Below are 11,772 nucleotides of genomic sequence, written 5' to 3' on the forward strand. Positions count from 1 at the left end.
GCGCCTCCTAGTCGTTCGCCAAAGCGGACGGGCGCCGCCACCACCACCGGTGCTAGTAGTGACCAAGGAAGTCATGGGAGGGAGGTCTTGTGCTGAGGATGGTGCCCTCCAGAGCCGCCCCCACATGGGCGACCCGGGAGGAGGAAGGGGGCGGCTGGGAGGAGGGACCCATCATTTCATTAAATAGTACTGCTCACCAATTTTATTTTCATTCAAATTCAGATAAATCTCTGACATATTTTTACATATCTAAAAATGAAAATAAGAAATGAGTGTAAACAACTACGCCAGCGAGCTTTTGGAAAATAACAGAGTACCTACATTTCAGGCAAACAAGGAACGCGGAAAGAGCACCTACATTTCAGGCAAACAAAGAACGGGCAATGGGGCAGTTTCGGAAGAAAATAAAAAAATGTGGGACACGAATTCAAAAATCATTGGCCCATGCAGGTCTCGAACCTGCGACCTTCGCGTTATTAGCACGACGCTCTAACCAGCTGAGCTAATAGGCCTTTGCGATCATACAATATATTGGACCTTATATATCAAATTAGTGCGTAAACTCAAACCTAGGAAAAAGAGATAAGGTGAAGTTGAGAATTATCAAACGTGTAACGCTAAGCATGAGATTTGGTGGTGCACTCCTTATGTCAGCATCTTTGTTCTCACCTCAAATGCCAATGTATCAAACCACCAATAAAAAAAAAAATCCCATTGGCACAAAATTTACAAACCAAAACACCTTTGCAAGTGTTGTTTTCACCATGCTAAGAGGCGGGTGGCAACGAGGCGGAGGCGTGGCTCCTTGGCCGCAGGGCGACGCGGTGGCTCGGGGCTCCACCTGCCTGGCCCAGATCTGGGCCCTTTGGGCCCCATCTGGGTTCGGGCGGGCCGGCTCCCTGCCTTGCGTTGCTCCTCTAGGCGGATGGAGGGAAGGCCGGAGCTCGGGGTGGCGATGTCGGCGGGCGTACACTGCAACGCATAGACAGGAACTTCACGAGCCCGCTCGGGCTCGGCCGGGGCAGGTGGGCCTGGTGTGTTCCGGTCGCCGCGTCCGGTCGGTGTCCGCAGGTGGCGGTGGAGGTGGTACCTCCGGCGTGGCTGCTGACATGCTGCCTCTCGCTCCTGATTGGCTCGTCATGTTCGTGATGACCCCGCTTCGTTGGCCACGGTGAGACAGCGGTAGTGCTTGCAAGGCCGTGATGGCGCATGGTGGCGGGTAGCGAGTGTGGTGGAGCACGATGGAGTGTCCAAGGCGAGGTTGCGAGGGTCGGGAGAAATCCCTGTCGGCTTTGCCGGCACCGACGCGGTGACGCCCGCGGGCGCCATTCTTCCTTCTTGAAGGGCGTTGGGTGAAGCCATGTTTCCTTGTCCTTGCGCGTACTGGGGGAAACCCTAGGACTTCTCCAGGCAGCAGTGGCGTCGTCGTCGCACCCCTTCTTGAAGGTGTTGCTTGGTACGCGGAACTTCAGAGTGCTAGGAGCATGGTGGGAATTATCCGGCGGGCGCAGCGGTTGCGAGGCATCTCCGTTTTCGTTGATCCGACCCCTTCGGCATTAGTTTCTCTTCTCTTTCTTTTATGTTTTCTTTTGGGCTTGCTTTGTGTTGTTTGCCCCAGCAATGGATCCTTTGTTGTATCGGTGGTGTGCTATATTAATATAGCGGGGCGAAAGCCTATTTCGAGGTTTTTACCATGCTCTTCTTATGCATTTGCTAAAAATCCATGCTGTGAAAGTATATATACTTCTAGGTTTCTATGTTAGTCCCATTACATCTAACGAGTGTGGGTGCCAACTCGATGGTGCTTGGTGCTCAATGCAAATATCACATGATAAGAGTATCTCTAGCATATTCCATAAAAAAACGTTTACTGTAAAAGCGGTTTATGGTTTAGCTTCAAATGATTTTGGCGTATCAGAGACAACCAGACAACCTCTCTGGTAGAATAGATCCCGTAAAATCGGTATATCTTCTTTCTTGTTTTCCCCTTTGCTCTTTTTTCCCAACCGTAGCCTACACAGCAGCGTCTCCGGCCAGCCATTGCCCATCCTCAACCCTTGCATCGCTCCTGCTTCGTCTTTGCGCCACCCCCATGGCCTATATTGGAGGAAAGAGTGGCTGCTCATCCGTGCCCATTACAAACCTGTCGATAGAAGCCCTCAAGAGGCATCTACATGATTATATGGCAATTTCTCATGAAGATTTGGAAGAGACCACTCTAAGTTGGAGACTGATTGAAAAGGAGAGAAATTTGAATTTCATGTGCAGCCTTGTTGACAGCACAAATGTCATAAACATGGTTCGGCATGTGAATAGAGTTGCAGATGGTTATGTTGACATATTTGCAGTTAGTCCAGAAAAAACTGCATTTGCTAGTTCAGACGAAGAAGGTGGATTTGAGGAGCAAGGAGCAGTGACAAAAGAGCAGATAGAAGATGAGAAAGTTGAGCATGACTACAGATTAAATTGGAGCATGCGCACCAAGTTGAGTATGAGAGGCAAATTGAGCAACTTGACCAGCAATTACTTAACCAATTTGTTCCAAATGTAGCAAAAAAATGCCAGTTGTGAGGGCACCAATGAATCAGCAGGACAAAGGCAAAGGAATCCAAATTGAGAGTGCACATGAAGGAGAGGATGCTGAGGACAGATCAGATAGTGACTACGAGAATGTTCATGAAGTAGACAGTGGAGATAGTAGTGCCGACGATGATGAGGCCATATTCTACAGGAAGTATGTAGAAGAATTGAAGGAGAGTGTCAGAAGGCAAATGCTTGGAGAGGACAGGGCTAAAGTGAAAGAAGAGATCATTGTTCCAGAGAATATTAAAGAAGAACAAGAAGAGGGAAGTGAGTGCTTTGACACGGATGATGACCTTTCGTTCGATGAAGATAGTGATGGAGAAGTGAGAACAAGGAAGACCAAACACAGAGTATATGATGAGAGTGCTCAGGTGAAAGAGTTTGAAGTTGGGCAAAGCTTCACTGATAGTAGACAGTTCAAACAAGCACTTATCAATTATGGATTGAAGGAGCACCATCATTTGAGATTTCCAAAAGATGAGAGGACAAGAGTTCTTGCGGAATGCAGTTGGGTCGGTTGTCCATGGAGAATATATGGATCACTTGTACCCAGCAGGTCACAGTGGTTCAAAGTCAGTAGGTACAACAATGTGCATCGCTGTGTAGAAAGGAGAAACAATAAGCTTGTTACAAGTCGCAAGACTGGCATGGTACAATATGTCCCAACATATTCAAGAAACTGAAGTTAAATATCAAGAGATCCAACATATGCAATGTTTTATACAATGGAGATGAAGGATTTGAGGTTGCAGAAGGGACTCACAGAAGGTTTACTGTCAACTTGGACAGAAGAACTTGCAGCTGCAGATATTGGGACCTATCTGGATTGCCTTGTTGCCACGCTATCAGTGCTATTTACTGTCTTGGAAAAGAGGTTGATGAGTTTATTGCACCTTGTTACAATATCGAGCTGTATGAGCAGGTGTACAGCCATGTGTTGCAACCTGTAGAGGGCAAAGCTCAATGGCCGTTAGCTCCAAATCCTAGGCCTTTTCCACCGCAGAAAAAAAAAATGCCTGGACGACCACAAACTGAGAGAAGAAGAGAAGAGCAAGAAAAACCAAAGGGTGATAAATTGTCGAGGAAAGGTTGCGTAATTAAATGCTCGGCATGTGGAGGTTTAAACCATAACAAAAGAAAGTGCACAGGTAACCCAGATGTTGTTAGGGAGCATGCACACCAGAAAAAAGCAGCCAGGAGTGCTAAGAGAAAGCAAACAAAAACAAAGGCCTGGTACATGGTTTGGCCTGCACACTTCTGGAATTGTCAAACAAGGCTTTATGTCCTACAAACTGATTGGTCCATGGACTATGTTAATTATTTAGGTATCGGAGTTGGTACATGTCGTGAACCAGAAGAAACAACCACAGAACCACTCCTTGCCACTACTATCACCTGTTGTTCTTGACTTTTTGTTTACTCGGCATATAGTTGCAGGCTGCCAGGATCCATATCTTGTAAAAATAATTATAGTATCAACTTTGGTTCCAGTGTATTAGGGATATTTTGGAAGAAATGAAGGAAGAACTACTTTTGCTGACCTTAGCACATCATCATTTGCACAAGAGTAATGAGTCATGAAGCATACATTGAGTTACAGTTCCTCTAAATACCAACTAGCATACATGAAGCTTACATTGAGTTACAGTTCCTCTAAATTCGCAGTATATACATTGAGTTACAGTATATACATTTCATGCAGTTCCTCTAAATACCAACTAGCAGACATTGAGCAGTATATACAAATTCGAAGTATATACATTGAGCAGTCCAAGGTAAATAGACAGTACCTGATAGAAAAATTCCGATGGTTGTAGGAGACCTCAGCGACACAGACGCTGCTGGCATCTCCGCGACACAAACGCTGCTGGCAGTGCCATCACCACCGGAATAGGAACCTGCTGACATATATTCACACATCCAATGAAGCATGACCAAATTTATATCTCACATATCGATTTGGATAAAGCTGTGACATATATTCACACCAAAAGGTGACAACATTTACATTGCTAGTCTAATTACAGAGTAGAACTTTGGTTCATTCACAAAAGAGAGATGAGCAATGCTACTAACTACACTACTCATCTGCTAATCTACCTCAACCATCTCCAAAAGCTGATCATTAGATAGTACTTTCCTAATACATACCTACAAACTGCACTACTCCTACTCACTCCAACCATCACCAAAAGCTGATCACTGGAAACTACTTTTCCTTGCCATTTACTTCTCCTTGCATCCAGGCAGTTGCTAGCTCGGTTCCCCTGCGCCTGCACTCCACACCCAGACGCTGCATATCCAGCCGGGGTCGAGGCGCAAATAGCTGCTGCTTCTCCTCCCCTGCAAGGTCCAGCAACACCGCCGCCGCTTCTTCGATTTCCGCCGCTTCTTTCATCGCTGGCATCAGGTACCACCTCCCCAGGACCTAAGATCCCTCAGCCTCCATGCGGTCGGATTTGGGGAGGAGGAGGCGGTTGGTGGCCGAATTTGGAGACGAGGAGGACGCTCACGGCCGGGCTTGGGGACGAGCTGGAGGCTAGCGGCGGAATTTCGGGACGAGGTGGACGCTCGCGACCGGACAAGGCGGACGATGTGGAGGCTGGCGGCGAGATTTGGGACGAGGTGGACGCTCACGGCCGGACATGGGGACGTGCTGGAGGCAGCCGGCCGGACATGGGGGCGTGCTGGAGGCTGGCAGCGGGATTTGGGGATGAGGTGGAGACGAGGAGTGGTCTGGTGATTTGGGGACGAGGTGTTCGTCCGGCTCGAGGAAGGGAAGAGTGCATCCGGCTTACCTGTCCACGTATGCAAATCCTGGCACAAAACAGCTAATTAGTTTCTAGGGGAGTAATTTGCCCGGTTTTTTATATTTAGGGGGGTGATTTGCCCCAGTTTAAAGTTAAGGGTGGTTAGCGTCCGGATCCTCAAAGTTAGGGGGGTATTTGGACTTCTTTCTTTTTTTCGGTCCAAAACCATACTATGTCGGTTATTTGAAGATTTTGAAAATAGCTGTTATTCAAAGGTTCTGATAGCAGCTATTTAAAGGTTCTGAAAACAACGATTATTTAAAGGTTTTAACTGGATCAGCTTGAGTAGTTGTAGTCTGAACAAACAAAACAAATAACGAGAGTCCGATGTTTTCATACCATGTAAAGATTATCAACTTCGGAAATATCACCAATGGCTATGACGGGCCATGGCCAACTTGTCAACCACGGTTGGATCGTGTTTTCGTTGCAAGATAGAAGATTTTCCTTTGCATCGCTTATACCAAGACATGACCGAAATAGCTAAATCCCAATAACAAAACGATCGCCAAAATTAACATCAACATAGTGTGCTCCATTACAAAAGAATGTTCAGCTTCCCCGAGTGATAAAATAGAACAAAAATAAAGAATGTTCAGCTTCACCGTTTGCCCAAGCGATCAAGTTGAGTACAACTAATTCTATGCACAACTAAGAGCAGTACAAACATCTGAGGCACGGTGCAGTACAAACATCAGAGTCACGGTAGTTGCCCGCTAATGCCTATTTCAAAGAAAGATACTAAAAATATCTTAAACGCTGCAAAGTAGGTCAGCAACGGTCTGTACTCCAGGTATTGTGTATGCTCCTGCACCTTCCTGGTTAACAAGAATAAAGAGAAGACTCCAAACACGAAGAAACTAAAAACTTAGAACACAGAGGCCTCAGACAAAATCCAGCACAATATACCCAACATGATAATGCATAATCACAAATTTGCAACTTGACAATACTCGACTAAGCATCAGCTTGCATGTATGTCAAAGGGCACATTATGATCATGTGTGCTATCTATGGCCTGTTAAGCCAGTTGACAGCTAATCATCTAATAAGTGATACAAGCTAAAGCTGATACTTCAGAGCATAGTTATATACTAGGTAAATTAGATTTTATAGTAAAAAAAATTGAGCTCGTTGAGAATATTCAGGATTCCAAGTTGTGGGTGGTATCGCCTGATCACTATTCCAGATAGGACACAAGTCTTGGGATACTGTGAACTACTACTTCTAAGAAAGACAATATGTATCAGTGATGAAGGAACACACACTTTTCAAGCAAGGGCCAGTAGCATCTTCTGATTTTTGGATGGCAAATAGGAGAAGTCTCTCACACAAACTACTAAGCAGGTTTCAAGACAGACAAGAAATACAGTCTCATATGTGACTTTCAATACATAGGTTCAGAACATTTACGGCAGGGCCTCACACAAGCCCATAGGAAAATACAAAAGTATTCTACTGGGAAGATAAGATGGATTATGGCATCCAGACAGGTCCTCTTAAGCAAAGCTTCCAGGTTGGGCCATACTCTATGTCATCTGGTTTGGGTAGGGGCTCCAATAAGAAGGCTCCAAACTTCATTTGTCTTGGCTGTTTTCATTAAGGGATTGGGCAGGGGGGAAAGGTGAAGCGGACTGGTTCATCAGAAGAGAGCTGAGCTGGGTTAAATGTGTTTCAAAGGGAGATGTTGTTAGAAGCAAGTATTGATCATCCAATCACTAAACACATGTCAAAACATGGACAAGGAACCATACCTGTTGTATTCGACAACCTGCACTTCAATAACCATAGCGCTTTCCAGATGAAAGATAGGTAGAACCAGATAACCTAATTAAAAACATTGCAAATAATGCCATGTGAGCAAGTTATATATGAAATAAAGGATAACCATACTAACAAAGATCAATGAAGCATTAAGTAGACTTGGCATTCACTAAAGCTTGCACAAACCGATTCTAGACCTAGTGTAGAGCAACATAATGGTGACTTCAACAAACATTGTCATCCTTACCCGCTGCTGCCAGAACGGCCACTGTATCCACTGTAAGCACCATAGCCGCCTCCAGAAACCTATAGAAGGGTTCGATTATATTATCAGATATGAAACCTGACAACCTTCTTGCAGGATTTGCAATTAATATAAATAAAAGGCAAGCTATACCTGGGAGCTTCCATAATTTGCGTAACGGTCAAGAGGAGGCATATCGTCTGATGCATGATACCCACTAGAATATAGATAGTCGTGCCCGACAGGCCTATTGTCTCTGCCTAAATACCTAGGCTCATCAGAAACACTAGCAGGCAAAGGATGATACGGGATCACAGGTGGAAAACCTGATAAAGCACCCTCTCTTTCAAAGAAGTTGGCTTTCAGCCTTGTAGTTATTTGCACAAGAGCATGTCTTGCGACATCAAGGTCACCACTTATCTGAAATACAAGACAATTGCAACAGTGAATATTTGCTGTAGCAACAAGTAGTCGTGAAGATGAAGATCAGAAGTCAAATTGTTACCTGGACCATCTCTTCATCTTCAGATGCTACTTTTGGAACATTCTCCTTTGAAAAGATACGTATGTTTGCGCTTGATGATCTTCGTATCTCTGTAATGATTGAACCACCTTTGCCGATCAGGCACCCTATCCGTGATGTCGACACCAACAAACGTGTTGTGTATGATGGCTCCCCTGATTCTGCATCAATTTTCTCACTGCATTTTGGCTGTAAGCGAACTGCAGCATCAATTGTTGGAGAGACAGGATCTTCAAAGAACTGCATAACAACGAAAATCAGAATTAATCAGGACCTATAACTAAATATGAACATGAGAGTTATTGCTCAGGATAGGAGAAAGAACATACCTCTTTTGCCGAAACTGTAATGATGCAGTCATCTTCGGCACCTGAACTATTGACTTGGATAGAAGCTCCAGACTCCTGCCTAAGCTGTTTGATAATTCCACCTCCTTTTCCAATTACACCTCCAACATTTGCTGGGGCACAAAGCAAACGCAAGCTGAACTCTTTTGCAGAGCTCTCCTCCCTCCGTGGTTGGTATATAGAAGGCCAATCTCCCACCATATCGCCTTTGTATCCTCCATAAGGACTAACCATAGAAGTAATCCCAACAACTGGTGCATTAGAGGAACTACCAAGGCGGGAGCCCACTGGAAGGGGCTGGGTCAAGCTGGATGCAAGATGCTGCTGTGACCTAGATGGGTTGTCATGGAGGCGAGATGAGACTTGGAGAAGAGCTTTTCTGACTACCATTGTATCCCCAGATATCTAGTTTTGAAATGATGAAAACATGATTAATATTTATGATTCACAGTTGACAGTACAAAACAATCCAATATAATATTAAACTAAACACTAAGAAAACTTTTCCGTTGATTTAGTGGACACTCAATTTCCATATTTAACTTAGATTTACTACTATAAAGATACAAATTGGAGAAGGCAGACCGTCCACCTACACTACATGTTAGATTTTGGCACAAAATTTTGACGTGGCAATAGTTATAGATTACCTGATTTGGCATTAACGACAAACAACCTTCCTAAACACATTGCATGGTTATAGTAAGTTAATAATTTACAGATAGAAGCACAAGAAATGCCAACTGCAGATAAACAAGTGAAGATTTATTTTTAGTAAAAATTTGGTAAACTACAGATAGAGATATCCTGTCCTGTGTACTTAGATATAAACTCTCCTATAAAGATATAAAACTGGAGAAGGCAGTCCATCCACTTACACTACATGTCAGATTTGGTACAAAGTTTTGACATGGCAATGATTATGAATTGACTGATTTGACATGTACGACAGACAATCATCCTAAACATATTGCAAGTGTTTTCTTAATCTGTAGCACTGCATGCTTATTGCACTAACTTAGAAATTTACAGAGAGAGATAGAGATATCACGTGTAACATAAAGAACAGGGTAGGGAACACCATGTGCCTATAGTAATATGTGTACATGTATTGCAGGAAATAGGTGGGAGAAGTTACTATCAACAAACCTGGAGAAGCTCATCACCACTAATAGCACATGCGGGGAGATGTTCTTTACTAAGCACACGTATTTTTGAACCAGTGTCACTGCGGATTCCCTGGATGATATGCCCACCTTTTCCAATAATGCATCCAATCTGATCAGTTGGCACAAGCAAGCGAACTGTAACCTGACCTAAACCTTCTTCATTTTCCTCGTTCACAGGACCATCATCAGTGGCCAGCTTCTCATGAACCCTGAAGAGAGCATCTTGAGCAGGGCAAACCTTATCTTCAGTATCTTCAATGGTATTAGTCTCCCCGCTTGGGCTAAATATTGTTATGACTCGCTCTTCGCAGCCAGGGACACTCTCACCAATCCTAATCTTAGCTTGAGTTTCATTCCTCAACTGCTTGGCAATTTCACCACCCTCCCAATTATACTCCCAATTTTCCTAGACACGCAGAGGTAGCGATAGACAGTATCATCTGGACCAGGAGCATAGGTATCATCACCAGGATTTCTTCTTTTGCCACCCCCATTTTCAGCATAATCCGAGTGCCGCTTTCCATGAATGTTGCGGTGCCCAGGCCCAACCATGATCTAAAAGCAGAGGTAGAAAATTCAGCATTTCAGCAACATAGAATACCACCGCAAATAAATACAAACGTAAATACCAATCTGCAGTGCCAATAATAGCATAGCATGTCATGTCGTACAAATATAATTGAGGGAAAGCTTTTATGTTTCATACAGCCTTTTTACATCAAAATCCAACTACCAGGCAGCAGCTATGACTCTCTGGTACCAGATGCATTGCCTGTACCTACATCTGTTGTGTGCCCATGTTCAGACCACTAAACATGGAGCAACCGTTAAAATCCAGAAGGTAGATTTGAGGGCTATTGGGGATTGCCATCAACGCTTAATAAATGCACATAGCAACAACACTCGCAGTTATAAACTCTTACCAAATCGAATACGAAAACTAGTTACATGCTTCGGACTAGAGGACAACCGTTTAGATAACATCTCCGAAGACAAAAACATCCGTTACCGCAAAGAAGATAACGAATTTCGGTCTCTTCAATCCAGAATTGGAATTTCCCCAGCCAATTACAAGACCAACAGGGAAGGAGCCTCGCGGTATTTTAACTAAGGTGGAAGGTGTGAGACACCAAGCCGGAACGGCGAAGCAAATCAGACAAATTATTCTGTCCGCAGGATTCAAACTCGGATCAGAGTTGAGACACTGCTGCGCTCTAGCCACTGGGCTATGAACCCATCCACACTTCCCTAACCAATTAGGTCAACCTCTTTGTGGACAGCTTACCACCAACTGAAGAAACATCTTTCTAGAAAAACCTAAACACAACTATTCCGGTCAGGCGCATACAAGCATATACTCTTCATCTACAGGACATAATATTGTTATAGAGCGCCAGACTTGTGCAACGAAGGCCAAAATAACCGCTCTAACCTTCACTTCGCGGAGCTACATCTAAAGGAACCGAACCAAAGAACTTCCCCATCAAGACTAGGGGCAGACCTAACTACAGTTGAACACGAATTTATATGCAAGATAACTGCTTCCAGCAACACTACTCGACCGGGCAGCAAACAAGTCCGCAACAGACTAGATGGATTAGACCTCGCGTATATTGACGGGTTATCTCCGGCTGGAGCTCACCGCGCCAGCAGCCGGGGGCACGTGAACAGATCATTCACGCGGTGGAAACGAAAGAACGGAGGAGGAGGAGAAGAGGATGAGGGCTCACCGCGACGGCCGCCGGAGAGGAGGTATCAGATCTGGCGAACGGAGACGACGAGAAGAAGACGCACGCCTGCTGGTCCCGGCGCTGGCCGAAAAAGAAACACGGGGGCCGACGCGTCTGGCTAGGGCTATTAGGCGCTTTCCACCCTAGGTAATAAATAAAGTATTGGAAGGCTTTTAGCAAATTTAATTGGAATTGGGCTTATCAGCCCGATACAAAAAAATATGGCAGGGATGTGATTAACAAAGCAAAAAAAAAAAACTACAAGATTGATTTTCTCCTCACGGAATCGGAATGGACAGAGTAAACGTACACGGATACCACACGATCTGGAGAGAGGCCCTGCTTCGTTCACTGCCGCCGCAGCCCCTAAAGTCTTCTTTCCTGCCTTCGCCTCTACTTGCTCCGCCGCCGCGTGCAAGCTCGACCGCCGCGCACGATTTCTTCAGCGGCGCCAGGAACGAGAGGAACGAGGGAGAAGAAAGAATGGAGCTGCAGAGGCTGCGTTGCTTCCTTTATTTCGTGGAAGTATTCGTGAAATAATTATGTCAGGTGAATATGGAGAACCCCTTCCAACACCCCTCCTTTACTATTTGTTATGCTTC

General features: G+C 44.8%; 1 long non-coding RNA gene, 1 other non-coding gene and 1 pseudogene across 2 annotated transcripts; all 3 read right to left on the minus strand.

The window, feature by feature from the left end:
• Positions 1-438: 438 nt before the first annotated feature.
• On the minus strand, positions 439-512 carry TRNAI-AAU. The gene has a single exon. It is a non-coding gene; the product is annotated as a tRNA-Ile (tRNA).
• A 1,350-nt stretch (positions 513-1,862) lies between these two features.
• On the minus strand, positions 1,863-4,463 carry LOC124698453. The gene is made up of 3 exons (XR_007000967.1): positions 4,374-4,463; positions 3,347-3,527; positions 1,863-3,181 (listed from the first exon to the last, which is right to left on the minus strand). It is a non-coding gene; the product is annotated as an uncharacterized LOC124698453 (long non-coding RNA).
• Positions 4,464-5,877: 1,414 nt separating this feature from the next.
• On the minus strand, positions 5,878-11,302 carry LOC124702529 (annotated as a pseudogene).
• Between the last annotated feature and the right edge of the window lie 470 nt (positions 11,303-11,772).

The sequence above is a fragment of the Lolium rigidum genome, chromosome 3 (genome assembly GCF_022539505.1).
Source record: "Lolium rigidum isolate FL_2022 chromosome 3, APGP_CSIRO_Lrig_0.1, whole genome shotgun sequence".
NCBI classification, from domain to species: domain Eukaryota; kingdom Viridiplantae; phylum Streptophyta; class Magnoliopsida; order Poales; family Poaceae; genus Lolium; species Lolium rigidum.